The sequence below is a fragment of the Ambystoma mexicanum genome, chromosome 3p (genome assembly GCF_040938575.1).
Source record: "Ambystoma mexicanum isolate Mex_15411 chromosome 3p, UKY_AmexF1_1, whole genome shotgun sequence".
Lineage (NCBI taxonomy): Eukaryota > Metazoa > Chordata > Amphibia > Caudata > Ambystomatidae > Ambystoma > Ambystoma mexicanum.
In genome coordinates this window covers 350,410,409-350,437,294 of record NC_090925.1, presented here as the reverse complement: position 1 = coordinate 350,437,294, position 26,886 = coordinate 350,410,409, and the positions used below count along the sequence as shown (strand labels likewise).

Sequence of the window (26,886 nt, the reverse complement as noted above, 5' to 3'; positions counted from 1 at the left end):
TAAAGAAGCTGTTCCACCTGTAATAGACGTTCGTGTTGAAGTTTGAGAACTTCCACCAAATCGATGGCCTCCAGGGTAGCATGTGACGTCGTCAATGGATTAGCCCCTGACACTGCCTGAGAGTAGGACATCTGTGGGACAGCTATAGAGCCCATTCCCGGCTCGGTCTGAGAGCCCTGAGTGTAAGTCATAATAGCGGTTGGGGGTGGGGAGGCTCTGAGGGAGACACTCTCCAACAATTTTTCAAAATGGGCCAGATAGAAGGATCTAGAATGCTCTTCAGCTAGAATAAAGCCCTCAAGTCTGGCCATCTTGTCTTTCATAAGAGAGAATGAAGATTGCATCTCCCTCAGAGTACAATGTGTCAGCTCGTGTCCCTTATCCAATAAGTTGAGGATGCGTGAAATAACAGGAAAATTGAAGGGTTCATTTAGCTGCGAATGTGAGCAATAATCCTCTGGAGTAGAAGCCGATCTAACCTCACCCTTTGGAGGAGTGACGGCAGCCTCTTCATTCACCAGGGAAAGAGGAACCGCACCTCCTATGAACAAAGACTCTGCTGCCGTCTCAGTGCCAAACGATATGTTGTCATAAGGAGTGGCAACACCCCCTTCCAAGGCCTTGTGTTGGAAAGTCAATGGAGCCGTCCCATGGTCACCATTTAGTTCGCTATTAGATAGTGGGGGGATGTAAAAGTGTACTTGTTCACGAAGTGGAAAAGCGGATGACGCAGGAGACGAGGGGCCCAAAGAGAGCCGCACTCTTTTACTTAGTTCACTGACAATCGTGGGTGCCAGGATAGACGTGTCTGTGAGACAAGGAGGGCAACGAAGGCCCTGTGGAGAGGGGCAGTCAACAACAAGCCCATGGTTGAACAGCTCACCCTCATCACCAACGTAGTCGTTGGCGTCTTGGACTGAAAAGGTTGCCATCGCCAATGCCAAAGACGGACCATGCAGTGGAGGGGAGTTGGCCAAAGATAGAGCAGCTGAAATGGCAGGGTCCATGTGTCCCACCCGGCCCCGTCCCACCCCTCTCTCTGTGGGGAGGCTAGTCGTAGCTGGAAAGGGGGCAGTGGCTGCCGAGCACTGAAGAGAGGGAGGCGATAGCGTGTTGGTAGTGGCCTCTGGGGCGAGGTCCTGCAAGGGAGAGCCGGTTTTACAGCCACTTCTTAAAATCGGACTCATATTCAGGATCGATACACACCCCAAAACCAAGCCGTAAGGCTCGCCCCTTTTTAGCCAAGATAAGGAATGCGGACAGGTAACAGTAAACCAAGTGGTATAGAGGCACAACACCACCCTTCAAGCTGAAGCCACTATAGGTTTACCAGAAAAATTGCAGAGAGGTATGCATGGCCTCTAAGCACATGAAAATAGCATCTTAGAAAAATGACAATAGTGTTTCCCTTTTGTTTAAATTATGGACACAATGTTGATGGCACCCTATACGGAGCACCACACAATAAGCCCTCCCAGACAGGGGGCGTCCCCGACTCCTGAAGTAGTTGGGGCACAGTACCCAAAAATATATCAAAAATATCAAAATGAGTTGAAATGAACTATAAACGATAAGTGACCAACCACTTGTGCCTCTAGATCATTCCGGACGCTGCTAGGAGCCTACAGTCCTCCTCCGCGCTACCGCGAACCGCGAACAGCCAACAGTACTTAGGATGTACTTGGCAGGTGCGCGGCGCGGGTGCGCGAGGAGGTTGCTATCAACAAGGCTTCCTGGGCGTCACACGACACAAGGGGGCGGGGCCTAAGAAAGCGAAACACAAAACAAAATAAACGTTAACCACACCTCCGAAGCAATGCAAGGCGGGAAATACAATTTAAACAATGTGAAGACAGGTGCTAACATATCAGAGAAAGGCCCTTGCCCAGAGAGGAGATCAGTTATAGGCAGATATAGGCAGTTCAATGGGCAGTTCAGTTCGATGGGCAGGGACAATTTAGGGCGTAGCAAACAGTCACCTCCTTTCCGCAAACGAGGGCCAGGCAAACTGTGTGTGTCCCAAAAGGACGTCCTCCAGGCGTTTGCAAAGCTCCGAGTACACCCGGCGTCCAAAGGCAGGGAGTAGACCTGCGGAAAACAAAGGCGGCGCTGCAGGGGAAGTCCGGAGAGTAGCGCGGGTCAGTCCAGCCACAGCCAACAGTACTTAGGATGTACTTGGCAGGTGCGCGGCGCGGGTGCGCGAGGAGGTTGCTATCAACAAGGCTTCCTGGGCGTCACACGACACAAGGGGGCGGGGCCTCCTTTCCGCAAACGAGGGCCAGGCAAACTGTGTGTGTCCCAAAAGGACGTCCTCCAGGCGTTTGCAAAGCTCTGAGTACACCCGGCGTCCAAAGGCAGGGAGTAGACCTGCGGAAAACAAAGGCGGCGCTGCAGGGGAAGTCCGGAGAGTAGCGCGGGTCAGTCCAGCCACAGCCAACAGTACTTAGGATCATTTCTCTAATGGTTAGCAAGTTTTTGACTATAATGGCCTCTCTGCCTCCTCTAGACTCGTGTCCATCTTTCCCATAGATTGTATAGTTTGGGGGTAAGGCTAAAGAGAGGTCTAGGCCAGACGCTGGGTGCAGCCATGTTTCTGTAATTGCTAATGGAGCAAGCTCAAGCACAGAGATAAAGTCTTGCATCTCTATAGCATGTGTCGACAAGGATCTGGCGTTAATCAAGGTTTCTTTTAAGGGGCTTGCTAATGGAAGTTTTGATATAATGCTTCATGTTGGGGAGGATAGTGCCAATGGGCACACAGAGCTATTTTCTTGCAAAGGGATGGGAAAATGTGCCCAGCTGACTTCTTTTTTATGCTGTGGGCAGTGGTGGAGTGTGGCTCTTTTGGAGCTAACTGCACTGAGAGTGTCAATCCATTCATTAACATGCAGTCATAGGTAGGCGAGAGGAGATTGTCATGATTTCTTCTAAGAGGTAGGGGAGTACTATTGATTGCGTGGTTCAGCGCCATGTAGTGCCAATTTGGTGTGTAGTTGCGAGCAGTATGGGTACGCGACCTTAGGCTTTTGTTCCTGTGAGCAGGAGGCAATGCAATGGACCTGCTACCAGGTGGCTGCGCCGCATGTGTAAGTTGGCTAGGTAGCCTATGAGCGTCATAGAGAGGCTGAGGAGTAGCCGGTGTATAGCGCATGGGCTTAGTGAAGGCTGATACAGGCAGCAGGGTCACAATCTGGGGCCTACAGATACATCATTAGGTGGCAAAGCATCAGTGCAGTGCACCGTATTGAGGTAGGTATATGCAGGCATGAAGACTACAGGAGGCGGCAGGGGCACATTGAGAGGGTCAGCAGGTAATGATATGATATGGCATTTATAACGCACCTATACACAAGTGTTTCAAGGCGTGACAGGTGAAACATTTAGTGTGAGCGCAGCACAGAAGTGCACGGTAGTTAAATCGATAAATGCAGGCACAAAAGTTACAGGAGGCGGCAGGGGCACATTGAGAATGTCAATTGGTAAACCATTGCATGTCCAACAAGTAGTACAGTGTGCCATAGCGAAGTCGATAAGTGCAGGCTGGGGCATGTTTTGAGGGCCAACATGCAACTCGCTACTTAGCAATGTTATGGTGCAGATAGTCATAGTGTGGCTGCGAGCCAGTGTAGGTAGGAATAGGTTGGGGTGCAGGAGCGAGTCATCCGGGGAGGCCCGGCCAAATGTGTATTTAAGTTTTGTTCTGTGTGTGGTGCTGATATGCTATTGTTAGGTTTTGCCAGCATCATTGGTGACATAGAGGGATGGGGGCCATAGTGGTAGTCCTGAGGCCTGGGTCGATCCTGGGTATGATTAGAGCCAAAGTTCAGGGGCTCGAAGACGTGGAGTGAGGCACGCTCAGGAGGCGGGTGTGGACGGTCAAGGGGAGACAAGATGGCATTGGCGGGCAGGATACCTCGAGTAGAGAGGAGCAGAGGAGCCTCTTAAATTTGATGTCGGCGGGTGTTTCGATAGAGACAGTGGACAATATTGGCGGCATCTGGAGGCATTGTGGGTCAGAGGAGCGGGTTGGTGACTGCGTTTCTTTCAAGCAATATAGTAAGGCATGGCAAGTTAGGGCTCAACAGATCCTAGGAGTGCCATTAGTTTCAGTGATAGGGGAGGGTGTGCAGAAAGGCTGCATCTTAGAAGGCGGAGACCTAGTAGTGGTCGTGGAAGGCAAAGTATGGCTTGGCTGAACTGGTGAGCTGGCCATGGCCGGACAGGGCCATACAGGAAGCGGCCTTGAGCTGGGGCCTTTAGAGGGGGCCAGCTTCATCTACCGGCTCCCCTGGATGGGTCCACAGGAGGCGTGCTGCAGCCAATCTGCATCCTGCAGCTGAGAGTATGCAGGCAGACAGGGTCGAGGTGCGGGCACGCTGGAAATGGCAGTAGCCATTCTTTAAAAGGAGCTGCTGCTCCATGTCATGTATATACAGCCCGGCAAGGATTGGTGTCTGCTCTTTGTGTTGGAGCTGGTGCCCAGCAGGGTTTACCTGTCGGGTAGGCCTCATTTCCAGAGGGCCGGCATGAAACAGGAGAGCAGTCGATGTTTGTGGCTGATGCTCCTGGTGTGCCCTAGGGCAACTGTCTACAGTTGAGGGCTCTGCTATACTTTACGCGCAGAACACATGCACACTGAATAACATGTAGTCAAGGCAAAACAACATGCACCCTGCACTCCTACCACTGGTTTCTTACATACAGGTCCCATTTTAGTAGCATACACCTCCCTATCTCTCTCTCTCTCTCTCTCTCGCTCTCTCTCTCTCTCTCTCTCTCTCTCTGTCTCTCTGTCTCTCTGTCTCTCTCTGTCCCTCTGTCTCTCTCTCTTCTCTCTCAATTTGATACATTGTATTCCATATGTAGCAAAACAAGCATCTTTGAGTTGGCAGATGACGGTGAAACTCCAGTCATTTACCAAAAGCAACAGCTAAGAGAGGCAAGGACGATTGGATCAGAGAAAGGGCTACTTGAAATTTGGGGCTGGAGTCACCCATTTTGCCTTCTTAGCATGCTGGTTGGCAGGCTGATAGATGCATCAAAGCTCATTCTACCATGCTCAGATGTTGTGCTTTGTGGCCTGCTGGAAATTCTGCCCGACAGGGCAGGGTCCGTCTTGGACAGGGCAATAAAAGCATTTGTCAGGTGTTTGTCAGGCATTGGTTGGGGCAGGGGCTAGAATCCCTGGCCAGTTCGCTCAGAGGTCTAACTTGCTGTCTCCCTCAAGCCCCAAACTAATCTCTCACAGTCTGCATTAACCCCCCCCCCCCCTCCACTGCCAACAGCAGACACAACCAGGTTTGGATGTGGCACCAGGTGTAGAGGAGGAGCCAAGTACCCCCACTCCAACTACCCCGCCTACATTACTTGAAACGTATGAACCAAAGTATGTGACATATACTGAACAACTGAATCAGCAAAGACAAGAGTGTGAACTCTGTGCAGTACCCATAAGAACATCTATACCTAAGAGAATACTGAGGTAAAGTACCCATTGAGGAAACCATACCTGCATCCAAGAGAATATGATGGACATTTGAATGAGATTCCTGAAGAAGCAGAGAAATTAAAAGCCAAAGATGAATGGTGATGTCACACACAGTTGAATCGACACCCATATAGAAGGATAACCAGACCAGAGAGGCAGACGATTCATAAAGCACAAGAAGGTACCAAGGATAAGTGACATCTTGGGATCAAGATGACAAGACTTATGCCGCAGACCTGATGAAGATACTTAGTTTAAACGTGTACAGAAGAAATGAAACGCAAGCAGCAAAGCAATCATGAAGCTAGGCACATGCTTTCAAATAAGATTAGACCACGGCAAGCACAAACATATAGATACATACCTCTATAGACATATGGATTAAGAAAGGATGGATGTTTCCGCTACGTATATAAGCAGTACTGAACAAAACAGAAGGCCTCATTTCAGTGTCGCAGTCAAGAAAAGCAAATGAATTAAACAGAATAAAATTTCAGCTAAGGAGTTCACTGAGCCAAGAAATACAAGGTCTTATCAAACTGGAATTGGCTGACATAGGATACAATTAATGTGAAAGAACAGAAGCTCCTGTTTAGAGAGGTCAAGCAAAAACGAAGACGTCAGAGGACTATTGAAATAAAATCAAATATAAGAAAAGGCTCAATTTCATGGTGTCCAGTCATGTGATAGAAGGAAGTTGGACGATGAGATGATCACACCTACGCCGGCTAGTGTCCATACTCCTTAAACATTCTCAGAGGACAGTACAAAATCAAGGCCAACTTAAAAGCACTAATTGACACTGGACCATTGAGGTGATGATGGATGATATTTTAATTAGTGGGAAGCTGGTGCTAAAACAAGCTCACCTGCACCTGGTTGTTCAGTCTGCATGCTGCTCACGTAGGTGGAAAAGTACTGACGGGGGTTAGAAGTCAACCAATTGTAGGGGACCACGTAGTTGGGGGTCCTATACTGTGTTTAGTCAATGGGACGTCATACATTTAGTGATGTTAATAGCGGCCATTTTTAGGGAAGGGCTTAGTTGCCCCAACTGATGTTAACTATCCAATTACCTCTTTTCTTTACTCTATACAGATATGGAACCTATGCTTAGTTATTCACTTAGAACCAATCCCACCTCCCGATAGGTTTTTGTAGTTTGCCATGTAGGATGATGTTGGTAATGACGCAGGTCAAAATGTTGATGATGACCAGTTATGGGTATAAGAACCCAGCTTTTTTATGAAGCAAGTAGAGTCAGAGTATTGAGTGATTGCTGATGTTTGTTGTACTCCCTGTTTTAGATACTTGACATTAAAACAGACGAACTTTGTCAAACTATTTGTGTCATCTTGATTATTGATGTATGAATAAAATCTGCATCCCAATCTATTTCCAGGGTACCTCTACTCATCCTAAAGGGCTGTTTGGGAACACCCAGCTCACAGTCCTTCAGTTTCATTGAAGCTGCAATGCTGCAGGGGATTCTTCATGATGAAATGCAGAGCAGAAAAGAGAGGGAAGGGTGGGGAATTCTAATCACATAAAGTATGCCCTTCAAATTAAAGACGTTCATAAATCAATAATACAGTTAGGAAAAACAACTGTATTTGTTCATAATATGAAAAGTACCCACATTAGGTTGAGAAATGTGTAGAGAATTTCTGATTCTTAATGCATCTAATGTGACAGGTGATCCCAGATAACAGTATGATTTTGAGCAGAAGTAGGCACGCATTGATGTAGTAATCCTGTGGGAGACTACACAACACTTGTCCACTTGGTATTAGGTAACCCACCTTTTGGTATAGGCCTGTACTAAGCAAGTTGGTAGTGTGACTGAGCAGCCAGGCTTATCTCAAGAGGGGTAAAGGTGAGCTGTAGAGCGGTAGCAATGACATCCACAAATACAAGTAGCCAAGTAAAAGGTTTGTAGTATAAAATAGTTATAAATAATTATTTATTTATTTTACAGCAGTTTTTAAATAAGCATTCTTTGAAAAGGGGCAATGTATGTAACAATCAAATATACTTTAAAATACTTTTCCAGAATCAACCCAAAGCTAGTAGATACTCTTTAGAGATGCTTTTACACACTTCCTACACCCGGAGGTGACTTCACTAACTAGGACAGTAATGCCATTTATATATCACTAGTACACTTTGTAGATTCTTAGGATGATAGAAAGGAAAGGTTAAGGGAAGGACAAAGGTTAAACAGGTTCTCAGAGCATGTGGCCACTTAAATCTTCCAAGTTATCACCTATGAGGGACTGTATGTATCAAAGTCAAATGGACTACAAGATTATGCAGGGAGCCAGGACAGCCACAGTCAATTGAAGCACAGTCTATGGCGCTGAGGCACTAAAGTCTTGCACAAAGTTAGAGCGTTTGTTTTGAAGAAAAATCACTGTAGGGTCACAAGCTGTTACACTTGTGAAGGGTAGAGCTGAAATCAACTATAGCAAAGTAGCTACTGCAAGTGTCAACTAAGAAGAGCAAAGCTAAAGACACTGGGGTAAGTACCCCAAGTTGGAACAGTTCCTTTGGTTATAAGAAGAGTGGTCCAGCTGGCTCCTGTCTGGTTGCAGTGATGCAGATCTTGGGTTGCTGGTCCTCAGTCGTGGGGACAAGAAGGAGGATGTCTGGAGGACTCCTGGGGCAGCATTTCAGAGGTCAGAGGTCAGCGGCAGCTATGGGCTCTTTTCAGATCAGCAACACTTTGCGGTTTCAGCGCTCTGTAAACAGCACCACCGCTGATATTGGATACCGGTTGGGCTACCTTCACTCCTTGAGTCCTGCACTTTGATGAAGGGACTCGAGCTCTGGTCGTCCTGCTTCTGGAGGATCCTGGGGAGACTCCTGGAGCTTTTAGCCGGATCACAGACATTGCACTCAACTACGTATTTCTTGACCCCTGGCACTCTGTTCCTGCAGCAGCAAAGAAGTACAGCCAGTAGGGGAAGATGGTCCAGTGGCGTTCGTCTCGGGGTTAGTTGGTCCCACTAACCCAAGCAAAGAAGTCGTCCCTTCCTGAGCTCTTGTCGATTAGAAAAAGGAGTTTCAGCACAGCAGCATGGCTTTACCGGGCAATTCAGAGGTCCAGGAGGATGCAGCTAGCTTCATTCATGTTCTTTTCATCTGGTTGTTCTTCACGGTGGTCGACTCTGTCTTCATTCCCAAAACCCTCACCTGTTAAGCAGGTTTCTCCCATTCATGCACAGCCTAGCTGTCACTCAAACAGCGGGGTGGCTGTCGTGAAAGGACAGCCAGCCAGCCAATCAGGACTGGGTGCATTCAGGCATTCCTAAAGACAAAGTACAGGGGAGTTTCTGGAACCTCCCTCACTTACTGCCCTTCCAGACACACTGGAGGCAGAGGTGGGTTTCAGTACTGAAGCACACCAAAGGCAAAACAAACAAAGGGCTCAACCTGGCTTGGCACACAGAGTGAAACCCAAGAAAGACCTCACAAACAGAAAATGGCAAAAAAAAGTAGACCAGGGCCATTTTGACAAAACGGTCACCCATGTGTGCTATTCTGCAGCTGAGGATTCAGCCTGTGGTAGAAAAGAACAATGGTAGGAAAATTAAACCACTGCCACCAGCCATTTAAAGTAGTGGCGTAACTTAATAAAATGTTACATGAGTAGGTAGGAAAAGGGGCTCCTAAGTAACCCCCCAGCACTTTTCATAAGATGGGGTGTGCTGGACCTACAAAGAGAAAAGGTAAGTAAAGTCAATTTTACTTTACTATTGTTGGGAACACTCTGTGACACTGCACTGAAGGTGCTGTACGTCACCATACAAAAAGTAGATGGAGTTTTTCAGACTCCAAAAACAAAGGAAACACATAATCCAAATCAGGTCAAAACACGTGAGAGAGTAAGCAAAAGGGCTCACTGTTAGGCAGAATTACATGCAGTACCCTTTGGGAACACTACACACAATTAGGACTACAGGTGTAAGCACAATCTCACCTTTGGTATAAGTCTGTACTGCACAGTTTTGTGGTAGCAGGGCTGAGCAGCCGGGCTTATCTCAAGAGGGATGTGAGCTGTACAAGATGTTACACAAAGGACTTGCAATCACAGTGGTTCAAACAAACACTTACTCAAGGTTTCTTGGTAAAACAATATTAATTTATTTACACAGTTAGTTAGAAAACATTCCACTAGTAATAAGCAGCTCAATATCACACTATAATACACTCCAGTACTAAACCAATACGTTTCTGAACAAGTTAGGCTCCCCAGAAGTGAAGCAAAATGGCACTTCAGTAACTTTAAAAGGGAGTAGAAAGACAAATGTTATAAGAATTAAACACCAATACTTTCTTAGGCAGGGCAAATAGTTTCAGTTCACTACAAGAGGCAGTTCAATTCAATAGACCTGGGCCAAAGTCAATGGTTCAGTGTCTTGGATAGGATAGCACAGTTCTGGTAGTAAACAGTTAAGTCGTTGCCAATGTTCTTAGAAGTAGTTTGCCAGAAAAAGAGTTATAGGTCGGATTAGGAGCGAACAAGACTCCAAAGTTGAGAAATTTTCACAAACTTTCACCGCGGCAGAGAGGATTTCTCAACTGCATTTTCACAGTACCTTGGTAATGAAGAAAAGCTGTAGCTGAGGCAATTGTTCCTGGCAGTTCCTGCAGATCTCGCTGTTCCTGGGCCTCAGTCATGGGGACAAGAAGGAGGATGTGGGGAGGTTCCTGCACTGTATGGATACGGAGCCACAATCTTGGCAAAACGTTAGTTTAAGGTGCAAGTGCCTTTAAGACCACAAACTGGTATCCTTCCCACTGGCTATATGGTTTTCAACAGCACTCTGAAGAAATTTCGACCAGTATGGAGATGGTTTCCTGGTGGCTTTGGGAGTTGGTTGTTCCCACTAACTCAAGGGAAGAAGTTGTCCTTGAAGGGGCTTCTCTGTCGAGGGAGGGAGTTTCAGGCAATTCAGCCCTGCAGCAGGGCTTCAGCGGACAAACCAACGGTCCAGGAGTTGCAGCAGTCGTCTTCCTTCAGCTCGTCTTTGGTTCTTTCGTTCCATTGGTCAACTCTGCTTTCCAAGTCCCAGAAACCTGCTTTTAGACAGTTTGTCCCATTCATTCCAGCCTAGCTGCCACTCGCCCAGCAGGGTGGCTGTCCTTGCTGGACAGTCAGCCAGCCAATCACACCAGAGTGCGTTTGGGTCTCCTAGGAGTCTAAGCACAAGGAGTTTCAGGCACCTCCCTCACATCCTGTCCACTCCAGACACTCAGACGCCAAGGGCGGACTTCAGTCCTGAAGCCCGCCAAAGGCTCACAAACAAAGGGAGCAAACCTGGTTTGGCGCGCAGAGACAAACACTAGAAGGACCTTTCCAAAAAGAAAAGGCGAAAAAAGTCAATCAGAACCTGTTTTTACAGAAGGGACTCATACGCCATCTTCAAAAACATGGCTCTGGTGGATTTTAGCTACCGGAGTGTTTAAACGGGTTACGGTCTCGAAAATCATGGTAATACCACTGCCACCAGCCATTCTGAGAGGAAAGGGTAGCATCTGAGTGCTACATGAGATTTCTAGGCATAGGGAATACTAGGTATTCCCTCCAGCACTCTGCTGTAAGGCAGTGTGTGCTGGGTGTAGCATTTTAAAAAGACTAGCAAAGTCAATTTAACTTTACATTCACTGGGAGACAGTAGCCAGTCCCAGAGAAGGTATTTAAACATTGGGAAATCTGAAAGACATCCCTGTGCCACTGCACTGAGGGTGCTGTGTGACACACAAGACAAGATGATGCCTATGGAGTTGTCTAAAACTCCATATCCAAAGAACACAAAAGTAAAACACACATCAAAATTCATGAAAGAGTGGGAAAAAAGGCTCACACTCTTTCCAGGTAAAAATTAAAGTCATAGAAATCCAGAAAAGTTGCTGGGGGTCTCAAAAGGTAAGGGAAATTAGCACATTATGAGAATTCTGCCTAGCTCTCACTTAGTTCAGTCCAGGGTTAAAATCAAAAAGTTCTAAAGTCCAGCAAAAGAGCTGGGGATCTCTAAGTTGGGAGAAATTCAGCACTAAATATGAAAAATCGCCCTAACAAGCATTGATATTTGGTTGATAAGGATGGGATCTTGGCATTCTAATTCACAGTTTAAGATGATACATATTGAACAATGACTAAGACTTCTACTGTGAGATGAAGTAGACGTGACCCAAGTAGTCAGTAGATAGTGTGAGAAGGTGAGCATGTTGATATGCTATCATTTTTCCTGCAGATCTGAGAGATAACAAGTTGAGCATATTTTCTACAATGGAAAGATCAGAGATCAGGTTGATGATGCATTAACACTACTGGAGGCAGAAGATTTAATATTTCTGGAACACAATGAGTAGGTCCTGCAAGGTTTGGCATGTAAACTGGGCTTGCAGTGAGTGTGCCCAGATTGAAGTGTGTCCTTTCCCTGGATAACCTGAGAAGAAGGTCACAACAACCTATGTCTATTGTATTCCCATAATCAGATCACACCGGCTACCTACAGACTGGAAAATGTAGAAGAGATTGATTGATGTGGTGTCCTTATATAGCATGTTTAAGGCTTAAACAATGTATGTATTTATATTATGTATGAATAGAAAATAAGAAATATAATGTTTAACTGCTTATTCTTCTTGGATAGAAAAGCATTCTGATTATGCTAATATTGCTGAATTAATGTGAAAGGTGTTAGAAAAAAAACAATGAAAATCTGGGAGATTGATAATATATTAACGGCCCTGAACCAGTAGTGTATAGCCATGCTATAACATGTGGTTTACATTTTGGTTTAAATGCAATTCAACATGTGACTGGAAGCCAGTGCAATGACAATGTATGTTACAGAGACCAGATCCCAGCCCGTAAGGCCAAAGGTGTGGTTTAAACAGCCACATGAGGCTCTCGCTCTGCGTGCAGGATCCGGCCATATGCATATCCGCATACATTGCATTTGACTAATCTCTAATTCTCAGTGTGGGAATAAACAGCGGCACCCATTAAGATGGCAGCGTTGGAAACATGTATCATGGAGTAGTGCAATAACGGGCACGCTAAACTGCTTTTGTATGCAGTGATGCCTGCGGCATAAACCACTTGACCAGATTTATGAACTATATATCGATTTAATTAGGATATTACCTTTGTGTGCAGGTAAATCATTAATCAGCCAATGCTTGGCAATCTTTAGTCGAATATGCTGAGTGAAACATTTTCAAGATGTAAACGCTCAAATTGCTACTGGTTCTTATATAGAATTATGTTTTTTATTAAATGCTGATTGCTTTCAGAATACATTTTTCATGCAGACAATGGGCCTCATCAGGAGTCTGGCGGTAATCGGTGCTCGTTACCGCTGTGACCCTTGGTGCAAATAGCACTGAATCACAACATAGCAAGCATGTGCATTGGCCCCGGCGGTAACGCTAATTGCACCTGGCAGAACTAGCAGCCATAAATGGGCTTCTGCCCAAAAATGCAGTGCAAATAGCGCTACTGCCCGTTGGCGGCCATATTAGTGCCGGCTGGAAATGCACTGGAACGGGAAGCACTGCAGCGGCTATTTTAAAAATCACAATCCAATAAAAATCAGAGCCCCCTGCAGCCATCCACCCCAGCAAACCAGCTAGAATGTCTCAGGAGATGGTCAGGGTCAAGGCAACCCCTGATCGCACCAGAAAGCCAAAATGTAGTGAGGGTGAGTTGTTGGTGCTTGCTGATGAGGTGGTGGCACACCACAATGAGCTATACAGATCGAGGCAGTGGAAAACCTCCGCACAGCACTGCACAGCCACCTGGCACATGGTGAGCCAGTAGGTCACAGTAGTGTCCAGCGTCCCCCGGACGGCGAAGACTGCAGGAAATGCTGGAATGACATGCACCAGTAGGAGAGCATGGGGACTGTGCCGCCACTTACACTGACGTTATGGGAGGACAAGTGCAGCTCTGTGTTGGACCTGGAGGGCATTGAGGTCATTGGAGGTGCAGAGGCGGGTGCCGACATCCAGCTTAACACAGTATGCCCCAGTGGACGGACCTATGAGTTGGGCATTGCGACACGGTGCAATGAGTGGGTACCACATCAGCCACCTACCGCAGCATCCATGTGCCAGTGCACCAAGGCCATCCCTGTGAGTCAGAACACTGGTGAGGGCAGCAAAGGGACCCAACCAAGTGCCATGCACCACATACCCATGGTGGGAGTACAGCAGCGACCCTTAGGGACCTGCCAATGCCATGTACCCAGCCAACCCTCCCCCAACCAAATAACACCCACGGCATCAACATGGGTGCATGACGAACAGAAGCATGCAAGCCAGATAACAGATGCTCCAGACATCTTGCCATCCCCAGACTGGCCAAATGCAAACCCCATATGTGCCCCCATCATATCTGCACCTGTTTGCATCATTGTGAATGCACTTGCAAACGGCCCTGACCAGACCTGTTCAACAGCTCAATAGTCTGGTGCCCCACTGATCACCCTGTATTCAATGCCATGCATTCCAAAACATGTGGTGGAATGAGACCTAACGCCATCACCTAGGTCCCCTGTAGGCACACAAGCAACGTCAGAGGCGTTGAAAGATAAAGGGGAAGCTTGCCCATCTGTGAGTGTGCCGTCCCGCCAGACAAACACCACCACCATGACCACCACCACCCCGCAACGGGGCGGGCACGCGACACAGCGGAAGACACAGCAAGCCACTCAGCCTCTCAGCAGGAGCATGCCCACACCCACTGCCCAGCCCTCCAGGAGCACCCCAATTGCATGTGACAACACCTCTGCTGCAGTGAACATTGACACAGAGGACACGCCAACAACTCATGTGACAATGGAGGCGCAGGGTGACAGCAACAGTGAGTCCGATCATGCAGCAGTGCCATCAACCCCTGGGTGCAAGCTCTGCAAGCAGGCCTCACCACACTGGAGAGTCACCAAGCAGCCAGCGCTTCCAAATGCCAGAGTTGGACACAGACACATCCTCCATTGGCTCCCCTGTTGTGAGCACACACCGACAACGCACACCCTTTCCAATGCAGCATACGGTTACATTGGGCATGTAGATGCAGAGGCTTTGGTATATGGTACAGCAGCAACATGAGAGGGAGGCCATTGGCCGCACGCACTCCAACCATATGCAGGTGATACGTGACGCAATCCAGGGTGCAACAGGCAGGATGGGGTGGGACAATGCCAAGAACAGGAGGATCACTACTGCCAGCACCGTTGCACTGACGGCATTTGCCCAATGGGTGAGAGAAATGACAGATGGGGTCTCAGCCCTTGTAGAGGCCATCTGTCAGAGCAATGAGCTCCAACATCAACAGCTTCAGGTGGTTGGCTCAGACCCTTCCCATTCCACTACACCTACAGAGGATTCACAGCAAAGCATCCCTAGGTGACAGTCCCTGCACCAGCTGCACTCCAGATAACCTGCTGCTGGGAGTTGGGGAAAGAGGCCATGGACATAGGGAGTTGTATGATGACTGTTGGTCCCAGTGCCCATGCCATGGACTCTTTGGAGGGTGTGGGGAAGGGAGGAATGTGTGCTGTGGTGTTGATGGTGTGCGGGGATGGGGTGATTGTGTGCTGGGGCGTTGGTGGTGGGTGGAGGAGGGGGGATTGTGTCCTGGGGTGTTGGTGGTGGGCAGGGGGAGGGGAATTGTCTGCTCAGTTGCTGGTAGTGGGTGGGGGGTAGCTGTTGCAAAATGTTGCACATCAATAATGCGCAGGCATTTCTGATTGTGCTTATGTACCGTTTCTTCACAGTGCTGGCAGTGGACTGAGGTAGAGTACTGAGCTAGAAAGAATTGTCTATTAGTGCCTGCCTGACCAGTCTCCCATCCCTCTTATCATCCCTGGGAGTGTCCGCTCTGGTTCTTGCCTCATGCTGTTCATCTGGGTCTTCCACTGGGCGTGGCCTGTCCGTGTCAGGGCGTAGTGGCACATTCCTCTTTAAGCAAATGTTATGAAGCATTGGACACACCAGAACAATTTTCTCAACTTTCCACCAGTGCTATCTAGGCAATGGAATCGTGCTTTCAGGAGTCCAAAGGAGTGCTCAATGCATACACATGTCCGGCTGTGTGCATGGTTGTAGGCGGTCTTGTGTGCTGTACGTGGGTCACGCACAGGAAACATCAGCCAAACCAGCTGCAGATATCCAGAGTCACCTGCATGGGGGGCATACAGACATCAGTCAGTTGTCTCATACTTGGGTCTGTTATCACAACATATCATGGCATTGTTAGCCGTGTGCATGCATGTGTGCATTCCACCCATGCAATGTGTATGTGTGATGTCTGTGCAGCCTTAGAAAATGGTGGCATGCATCTGCCTGTACATGCACCCTGTGGCAATGTGGCGGGTGTTCTGTGGCGTTTCCCAGGTGACTGCACATGGGTACCTGGCTGTGGCATGGGTGACATGATGTTGGGTGCTGCTGTATGGATCTGCGCAGTGCCGCATTCCTGATGTATTTTGGTGCATGCAGTCTAATGTGCTGTTGTGATGTCAGCGGTGTGTGTACATCAGCATGTGTGTCCAATGTGTGCATGCTCCCTTGGATGCTCCCTGTCTTTGGTGCAGTTGCTGCCCGGGTGCTGCCTGTGCATCCACTTGTCATGCCATGCTTCGTTTCAGTGTTGCAAACCCCACCCCCCACATTTTGGTCTGGTGCTTCACTGTGAATATTTGGGAAGGATTGTACTCACCCACTATCCAGGTCCGTTGTCCTCTGTGCCTCTCCATGCATCCTGGAAGTGTGCAGTTTCGTAGGACTATGGAGCCATGGGTGGAACCTGGGTAGCGAGCACAGCAGTGGGTGAAGATGAGGTCAGGCCCGCAGGTTTCCTGCACATTGAGGGAGTGGTAGTGATTCTGGTTCCTGTACATGGCCTCATGTGTCGGGGACACCACCAGTGCAATATGGGTGCAGTCAATGGCTGCGTTGACATTAGGTAGTTGTGCAGTGGCATAGAACCTTGTCTTCATGTCGTTGACCTGGACCTTGTTGGTGGGCAGTAGAATATGTTGGTTGATAGTGAAAAGGAGGGCATCCAGTACCTGGGCCAGGACTACGCAGAATGTTAATGTTAATGTTAAAGGATATTTGTACCGTGCACTATGACCACCGGAGTGGTCCCCTGGCGCTATGGCAGATCTGAAAGAAAAAAGGGGGTAGGTTAGTGCGTGTTAGTAGGGCAAAGTTTGGAGTAGAGCAAGGGAACTGTGATGTACTGTTGGCAACATCAGTTCGGTTAAAACCGTTTGCTGAGCTTTTGGGTGTGGCAGATGGTTCAAGTCCATCGTGTGCTGTTGTGTGTGGGTCTGTGTGGTGTGTTTGTTGTTGCGGTGTGGTGAAGTGCGTGCGAGTTTCTGCGTTTTTGTAGGGTTGGTTAGTAACATTGTTGTCCAGAGCAATGCACACTCCTATTGTGTGTCTTTCGGGATTTAAGCAAGGTTGTCTTCCTTTCAGTGATCTATTTCTACATGATAAGGCTGTCTCTCATCTCTCTGTCATTATGCTAAGTTAGCTAGTCTTTGCATTTCTGTCTTTGTTTTGGTCGGCCCTACATCCCAGTTTGTGGTTGGTGCTAACGAGTCCTCTCAGATCAATCTACTTGTCACCTAGGTCAGTATTCAACGCCCAGTCTGAGTGGGTAAGGTTGGTGGTTGTGCCTTTTGCGTTAGGCATGATAGCTATTGCTCTGTCCTGATAGGGTTGTCGTTCATAGCCGGTTCCACCTAGCATTGACTCTCTTGTTTTTGCTTCTAGGGGTTGTCTGTGCCGTCCTCGATTCTGGCAGTCTTTTCTTTTGTATTTTTCTGTTTGATTGTTTCAGTTTTTTCCATCTGGTTCCAAGGTGTTGAAGAGACAGGTTTTCAGTAGTTTTCTGAATTTTAGGTGGTCTTCAGTATTTCTTATTCCATTTTGGGTTGTTCTAGGTTTTTGCCGTCAGGTGGGAGAATGAGGAGCCCCCAGTGTTTTCCTGGCATATGGTTTTGGTTCGAGGTGGATTTCATTGCTTGATCTGAGGAGTCTCGTTGGCTTGTAGATTGTTATTTTCTTTCGTAGGAATTCGGCTCCTTGTCCGTTTATTGCCCTGTGTGTTATGCACATTGTTTTGAACATGATACATTGCTTGATTGGAAGCCAATGTAACTTTTTTAGCGTTGGAGTGATGTGATCTCTTCTAGATAGCTTGAGGAGGAGTCTAGCTGCTGCATTTTGGATGTGTTGTCATTTCTTCAGGAGGTGTTTCAGCATCCCGAGGCAGAGGCTGTTTGTGTAATCGATTCTTGACATGACTAGGGCGATGATTGTTAGTGTTTTGTGGGTGAAGGACAGGATAGGTAGGATTATTTTTGTTGAGTGAAGGAGAGGCATTTCTTAATTATCGTGTTTACTTGTGATTCTAAGATTAGTGCATTGTCCATTAGGACATCCAGATTTTTTACTACTTTTGAGGGTGTGGGCACGGTTCGGAATTCTATTGGTCAAGGTATGTAGGTGTTGTTCTCTTGGTTTTTGGATACAATCGTGATTTCTGTCTTTTCTGGGTTGATTTTTAGGTTGTAGATGTTCATTCAGTCTTAGATTTCTTGTAGACATTCAGCTAGTGTTGAGTGATCTGCTTGTGTATCTTCGATTTTGTAGAAGATTTGAGTGTCACGTACGTAGTTGTAGCACGTAAGGTTGTATTTTTTAAAAAGCTTGATTAGTGGAGTCAGGTAGATGTTGAAGCACAGTGGTGATAGTGAGGATCCTTGGGGTACTCCACAGTGGTTAACTCGTGGAGTAGATTTGAAGGGTTATATCCATAGTTTCTGTTCTGTTTGCTAGGAAGGATTTCATCCAGAGTAGTTCCATGTCTGTTATACCTATATCTTCTAATCTTTTGATCAGGTTGTTATGGCTTACTGTGTTGTAAGCTGCCAAGAGGTCGAGCAGAATCAGGGCTGAGGTTGTGTTAGAGTCGGCTTTTGTTTTTAGGTCGTCCCAGATGGATAGGAGTGCCGATTCTGTTCCTCTTGCGGGTCTGAAGCCGACTTGTGCTTGGTCTAGCAACTGGTGTTTTTCTACATGTTCTTGGGTTAGTTTATATACGTATGCTTCTAGGAGTTTTGCCGGGTAGGGAATGTTTGAAATCTGCCTGTAGTTGGAGAGGTCTTCCACGTCGCCACTTGTGCTCTTAAGAAGTGGTTTAATATATGCTGATTTGAAAGATCATGGTACGGTCCCTGTCATGTGCGACAGATTCATGAGAATTCTGTAATATTCAGATGGCGTTCCTTGTGTGAGGATTGATTTGTAGATGCCTGGGGGGGCAGGGATCCATGGGCCATCCTGCTTTCTTGCTATGTTTTACCAGCTTGACAAATGTCTCTGCTGATATTTTCGTGACGTTTTGGAATTGGTTCTCTGGCTCCTCGTTGGATCCGGTTGGTTGTGTGTTAGGATTGGTCGGTCTGTTTAGTATGATTTCTCGGATGTCGTTGATTTTGTTTTTGAAATGGTCTGCCAAGTTGTTGCATAGTTTCTGTGAAGGTATTGGAGTGTTGTCGCAACCTGTGGGTTTCTCATTTTGTTTATGATGTTGAACTTTTCTTTTTGGGTGTGGTGGATTTGGTGATTCTGTCGTCATTATGCCTTTTCTTTGCTTTTTAAAGTTCCTTCTTGTATGATCAGATTTGTCTCTAGAACTGAGCTTTCTTATCTTGGTCATATTCTTTCCTCCATTCAGTTCCAGCTTCTTGTTCTTTTTCATGGTGCTTAATAGTGGGGTGACCCATTTTGCCATTGCTTCTTTTCTTGAGGGGGTAAACGTTTTTTCCAGGGAGATTTTTTCGATTGTATCAGCAATCCATTTATGGAGTATCTCCACTTTCCTGTCTAGGTCTGCCTTCTCCAGTTCTGTTGTGGAAGGTTTGGTCAGCTCCAGTTGACGGTTTTCCAGTTTTTTTGTGGTGGTTGGGAGTTTGAGGGGCTGTATGGTAGCTTTGATCGGTAGCGTGATCACAAATGGAATGATGAGATGGTTCTTCCAAAGTATTTGTATCGGCTGCGCAGTGGTAGTACGTTGTCTATTGGTGAAGATTGCGTCAAGGGTGTGCCCTGCTGAGTGTGTTGCTCCTTTGACCAGTTGTTATAGTTTCATGGTTGTTAGTTGCCCGATTAGTGAGTTTTTTGTGTTGGCCGGTTTTTCTTCGAACCAAATGTTGAAGTCCCCCAGAATTATCAATATATTGATCCTGCTCCTGATGTCTTCCTGGATTGTGGCCAGCAGCTCAGTGATGGTCTCACTGTTGAGGCAGTACTCATTAACCAGGCGGATGTCGCTGAGGGCTCAGGGTGATGGCCTGACCCTGGGGATGGGTGCTGCCTTGCTTGGACCAATCTCCTCCTCCTCATCCCCCTCACCTGCCGGACTGTACCCTGCACTGGTTGCTTGCAACTCGAGGTCCGGGCGCAGCAAGAGCTGCTGACCTTGCCAGCCTGCAGAAAATCATGGTAGCATGGTGTTGGAAACAGTGTTTGGGGCCTGGGTGTGCCTTATGTAGCCCTCTGGTGTGCATTGTGTTCATCTGTGGCTTCATTTCTAGCGCTTGGGTTAATTTTTCCTCCAGCTGGAGATATTTTTCAGATGTATTATTAGTGTGGCTTTTTGGTGCTAATACCGCCATACCTGCACTTGTGATATGGCTGTAATTGCACTTGGTGTTGTCGAATATATTTATGCCAACTGTAATAGCAGCGGCTGTAATCACACCAGCTGTAATAGCTCTGGTACATTTCTGTGAATGACAGTATTTGTATTGACTCGCTGAGTGGTATTGGTGGTGGTAATTCCATTACCGCCGGGTTTAAGGGCCAACTCGTTATGAGGCTGAGGCCCAACATTGTTAGTGCAGATATATTTGTGAAACAATTCCCTGACATGTGTTTCGCTCAAAGCTCTTTCTCAAGGTGAAATTCTTTTACAGACATTACAGTTTGAAGCACATGTGTAAACGTCAGTGGTAAACCTTCCCTTTTGTCTATCGATTTCCTGCCATATGTCAATTAGTTAGTCTCCTTTTAGTTCTACATATGGATTAGCCGCTGCAGAGAGATCCAAGATGGCGGCCCTTGGAAGCAGACATGTCTAAGCATCTCTCCCTCCAGGCCGCAATGATAAAGCACCACAATAAAGACATTGGAGCCAGGAAATAAAGCACGGGCCCCCGTGGGGAAATATCTGGACAAAGGTGCTGCAGCCTTAGCAACCCAGACACCTCAGATTGGGAGAAGGAATCTTGAATTGAGCGCAGCAGGGAAAAGCACCCGACCACGTAACACAAGCAGGAGAAGGGCACACGCACAGAAACAGAGCCGAGTCCCAGCGCTACTGCAGCCCGGATCAGCGGACAGGTCAACCGATATCCCCAAAACAGAGATCGGACATAAGATATACCTGAGTGGTGGGGGGGCGTGGCTAACCGCCATGTAAGCAAGTCACACTGCAGGCAGCTCCACTAGATGCGATATTGATATTGCTGCAAATCCATGGCATAACACGGAAAAAACATTGAAGAAACGCTGCAGACACGGGCGAGTACCCCAGACACCATCACCTGAAGTTTGGAAGAGCTGCGGGCGTCCTTTCCGCCAAAACGCTGAGCCGCGATTGGACTGCGGACCCTGGAAAATGGACCCGGCAAGTGAGCTGTGGTGTGGCCTGGCCCTGCACACAAGCCCGGACACATCCCGAATTCAGTGGGCCTGCGGCTGCTAAGGAAACCCAAGGCGAGAAGCATGGGCGCGGGGAGGGGCCTGCGCCGCTGGCTGTGAGGCGGAGAGACCAGCTGAGGAGCGCCGAAGAGTCCTGACAAATGGGGCTCTGGAGTCCCGATCGGGGACTATTGCTTGGTGGCCAGAGAGAAGAACAGCACGCCGACCCCGGAGCCTGCAGAGAAGGGAGGCGCACAGACTGTGTGCGGCTCCATGCTGCCTTGAAGGGACGCGCGCCCGTGGCAAGCCCCTGGAGGGGAGAGGCGCATGGACGGCCCACGTCCCAAGTACACAGCTGACGACTGGATTGTGACGGGGCCCGGGGCATTGACCAGGTGGAGCGAGATAAGGAGCGGATGAGATGGGAGCGCTGAAACGTCCACTGCAGCAGTGATTTCGCCCAGTGAGCAGCCCCCTGCCCCCCCAGGCCCCTGCTAGCAAAGCACTAACCATCCTGCCACCTCAAGTTGTGACAGGCCTGGAAAGGCATAGGACTAAGCCACACGGCAAAGAGTGCCCCACACTGAGCACCGGAGCAAGCCCCCCACATTGAACCTTAACACACAGGGCTGCTAGCACCCTGCCTGGTGGGGCTGAACACAATCAGCGACCCACTACAATAATATCCCGAGCTCCTTCTTGCGAAGGAACTTTTTGTTAAGTGAGCCATTATTCAGACGAGCCGGGTGGAGTCCCCAGTGCGCCCCGCATGCACACAACAAACAGCAAGAGAGCCCTGTGGCGCCCGAGGGAGCCCAGAAATCTAGCTCACGTATAGCAAGAGAATAGCTGGAGACACTTGCAGCCAGTGAGCATCATTAGGTGGGCGCAGCAATCGCACAATCCATAAAGCACGACACCACTGCCACCTCCGAGACTGCCGGATCTGGGGCTGGTGTGCGGGCGGGCTGCCTTTGAGGGGATGACCAATAAAGGGGCGAGGTGTAAGCAGAGGAGCAGACCACCATGGAAAACTGCACTGCAAGCGGTGCAACTAGGCCGGATGCCAGCACTGCTGAAGCTGAAGCAGTGCGCAATGAGCCCCCTGAACCAACAAACTCACAGCTCTTGGAAGCCATCAGGGTACTCCAGAGAAAAATGGAGAGCAAAATTGACGCTGTTGCAAACAACCTAAATTTGCTACGGCAAGATGTACGCTCCATTGGGAACAGGACTGACGCGCTTGAAACCCAAGTGCGCGAGGACTCTAAAGCAAAAGCCCAACTTCTGAAAGACGTGGATGCCCTCGAGCAGAAGGTCAAAAACCTAGAGAACAGAGCTGACGAGGCGGAAGTGCGGGCGCGCCCCAATAATATCAGATTACTAGGCCTGCCAGAGGGTATTGAAGGGAGTGACCCCACCAACTACGTCGAGGACCTCCAACTGCAAGAAATAGGAGCCGGAAAATTATCCCAAGGTTTCACCATTGAGAGAGCTCACTGGTCTCTTACCAAGCGGCCGCCGCCAGGGGCCCCACCCAGGCCAATAATAGCCAAAGTGCTAAACTACAGAGACAGAGAGACAATCCTTGCTTTCTCGAGATCGGGTGGCCACATCCAGAGAGACTCCGCAAAGGTCGCCATCTACCCAGATTATACCTTCCAGGTTCAAATGAGCAGGCCTCAATTCATCCACACCAAAGCGAGACTGAAAAACACAGGAATACACTACATGCTTCTCTATCCAGCTAGACTGAAAATACTGCACAATAACAAAGCTCACTTATTCGACACGCCAGCGGAAGCCAGCGAGTGGATGGACAGTGAACAGATCCCTGACCTTTAAGCAAAGCATCGTAAACCACGCCAAACCCCACACTAAGGGGAGGACCCCATACAAACGCTGAACAAAGCACCCACGGCATAGCGTGCCACTTCCATAAGCAGCAAGATTGATCTGGGACGAGCTACCCAGGAGATGAACAACCACATAAGTGACAGCAACTGAAGAAGACTCGTTTCTTCCCCCAGAAGTAGTCTGGGTACTTTTACCCGCCCGTAGGGCACCAAGAGACCTATAGATCAAATGGAGCGGAAACGGGATAGTCAGAACGGGGGGAACCTCGCTAGACTTGTTTGATCCCAGGGGTTTTTAATGTTTAAGGGAATGGGAACTCCCAAGTTGGTATTGCAGTTGGGGTTGTATTCGAAGGGAAGCCAAGACCACCCAGAGAGACGAAATCCGCTGGAAATGAATACTGCATCGACACGAGCGCCACAAAGAGAATCTCGACCTCACCACACATATGGCTGAAAAAATCAAAATCATGTCATGGAACGTTAGGGGAATTAATAGCTACGTCAAGCAGCACCAAATCCACGCATTTATGAGGCGTAACAAGGTGGGAATCGCCCTCCTACAAGAGACTCACCTGAACGCACAAAAATTAACCACGCTAGCCAAAGTTTGGAGAGGGACAGTGATAGGCACTGCGTACTCTTCGTATGCTAGAAGAGTCCTAATATGGATAGCACCAACCATCCCCATCAAACTACTGCACACTAAAACAGACGACGAGTGTAGAATGGCCCTGATACTTGGCACTATAGAGGGAAAGGAACTATGCCTAATTAATACCTACGCCCCAAACCACGATGCTACAGTCTTTTTCCGCTCACTGTACACCAGACTAGCCCCATATAAAGACAGCATACTGGTCTGGGGGGGTGATCACAATTGTACCCTCAACCCATGCATCGACAGATAAGATAGCAAGCATGCCCGCCCCTCCCGCAAAAATACTACTGGCACTGATGCAGCAATTCACACTAAAAGACCTCTGGAGAGAACAGCACCCTGAGGAAAGAGTGTACTCCTACTACTCTGCCCCACATGCCGTACACACCAGAATAGACTCCATATTTGTGAGTGAGGAACATCAAGCATCGTTTGGCGACACTCAATATCAGGCCAGAGTGCTGTCAGATCACTCCGTACTTACAGCCACTTGGTCCGTACTACCACCAAGGCCCCCGGCACCCACGTGGAGGCTCAGAAGTGAAGCCCTACTAGACAGGACCTTCTGTGAGCAAATCAGGAAATCTACAATAGACTATTGGCAAATAAATGAAAATGGTGTCCAACACATCAGCACAGCATGGAGGCATACAGGGTGGTAATGAGGGGCGAAATGATAGCGGCCGCGGGTGGGGCCCTGAAAGCCGTGGTGACCTCCCTAGAGAGGGCTGAGGGAGAGTTAATGGAGCTTGAAGCCAAGGCCACCTCAGACCCAGCCCAAATTAAAAGGGTGGTTGAACTTAAACAAGCCTGTTTGGAGCACTGGGAAAAAATAGGGAAACTCAGTTACGCAAAACACATTGAAAGGAACCATGCCCTAGGGGATAAGCCTGGGTAGCTGTTAGCGTGGCTCTATAAACGCAAAACCCCAGAGCGCCCATCTGCCAAATCCACAGAGGGGATGGAAAGGTGGTGCAAACACAGGCTGAGATCAATCTGGCATTCTCCGGGTTTTACCAAGCCCTCTACACCGACCCCCCTTCGCCCACAGATACCGAAATTGATGACGTTCTGGACCTCATCAGGCTGCCCAAGCTGGATGAGCAAACAGCAGAGGCCCAGGATGAGCCCATCACTCCTGAGGAGGTCATGGCCACCATTAGAACACTGCCCTCTGGGAAGGCACCTGGACCTGATGAGCTCCCAGGGGAGATCTATAAAACGTATGAAGACACATTGGCCCCACTATTAGCCCAAATATACAACGAAGCATACGAAATAGGCACGCTCCCTGACACCATGAGAGAAGCCTTAATAATCCCACTATTAAAGCCTGGAAAAGACGGCATCGAGTGTTGCTCTTACAGGCCCCTCTCCTTGTTAAAAGTAGACAACAAGATTATGACGGCACTGCTGGTGAGAAGGCTGCAGAAAGCTATCCCTCTCCTGATACACCATGACCAGACGGGGTACGTGCCAGGGCGTTCCATCACTGAAAACCTACGCAAGCTACACCATGTCATATTCAGCACCAATGGTATCCCCCAGAACTACGCAGTGGCGTCCCTAGATGCCACCAAAGCATTTGATTCGGTCCGCTGGAACTGGCTGTATGCCACCATGACTAAGATGGGCATCGGGCCAGCCTTCCTAAAGTGGACTAAACTTACATACACCAACCCCACCGCTAGGGTACGCACTAACAAAACCTACTCTGATAAATGGAGGCTCACCCGGGGCACTCGGCAGGGGTGCCCACTCTCCCCCATGTTATACATCATAGCCATCGAACCAGTAGCAGCATACCTAAGGCAGGAGTACAGAGATGGGGGCATAGAAATAGATGGGGTGACACACCTGGTCTCTATGTACGCGGACAACATGCTCCTTTACCTCAATGACCAGGAGCATAGCGTACCGTTCATATTAGAGACCTTGGAGGGATTCCACGGGTACACAGGGATACAAATTAACCAGGACAAATCTTGTCTCTACCCACTGGCTGCTCTCGGCGAGGCTAGGGCCGAAAGCCTCCCTGTCCTGGTCTTCAAATGGGAGACTACCTCTTTTAAATAGCTGGGCATCACAATCCATCGAGAACCCAAGACAGAGCACTCCCTGAACACTGTAAAAGCAAAAGACTGTCTGGAGAAATCAATGGACTTCTGGGGCAAGCTACCACTCTCAGTGGCGGGTAGATCTGGGCTGCTCAAGATGGTAGCACTCCCAGATTGTTATACTACTTGACCAACATCCCATACAACATTTCCCGCAATTCTTTAAGGACCTTAACAAACTCTGCAGAAGATTCCTATGGCAGGAGGACAGACACAGAGTCACTCTAGAAACACTACAGAGACCCTACGACAAAGGGGGCATGAATGTCCCCAACTTCGAGCTTTAATACTTAGCAGGCCAACTGAAGCACGTAATCCAATGGATTGCCGACGAACCTTCGACCGACACCCGACTCCTGCAACCTGCCTTCCCCCAGGTGCTACTCAGGGACTTGCTCTGGTCCACACCGGCCCTAAGGCAATGCAGCACATACCTAACCAACCTTGGGACCCAGATTTGGAGACGAGCCTGCAGAGCCACAACATTAAACAACCCATACTCCCCACAAATCCCAATAGCCTCTATCATTGCAGCCAGACCATCCGGCCTGACGGAGATAAGGAACATATGGGAGCCCTGTGGCGTAGTTACCCTTGGTGACCTGGTGGACAACCGGGGCATCCTTACATTAACCAAACTGCAGGAGACATCCGGACTAGCAACAGGGCAGTTCCTCCTACACGGTGCAGTGGTGAGAAAGCTCACAAGCAGATGGCCCGGAGCGGAAAACCTAGAAGCCGGGCACAAAGCCATAGAAGGCATGCTGCACACCGCCGAGGGAGGACACGGAATCTCCAGACTTTACGAGACGCTGCTGACTGCACAGCCCATCCGGATCTTAAGAGCAAAGCAAAATGGGAACAAGAGCTGGGCCACCAATTCGAAGACAAAGAATGGGAAGCTATACTGCATTACCACAAGAAAGTATCCAGAAACGCCCGTCTGCAACTTATACAGTTTTACATCGTCAATAGAGCCTATCTTACACCCGAAGTCATCTCTAAATTTAAAGGAGCGAGAATCACAGA

The 26,886-nt window shown here is 48.4% G+C and overlaps 1 protein-coding gene across 1 annotated transcript in view; it reads left to right on the top strand.

Annotated features, from left to right (window-relative positions):
* The window catches only part of LOC138580435 (bactericidal permeability-increasing protein-like), a 341,489-nt gene that overhangs the window by 160,945 nt on the left and 153,658 nt on the right, over positions 1 to 26,886 (top strand). The gene's annotated exons all lie outside the window — the stretch shown is intronic.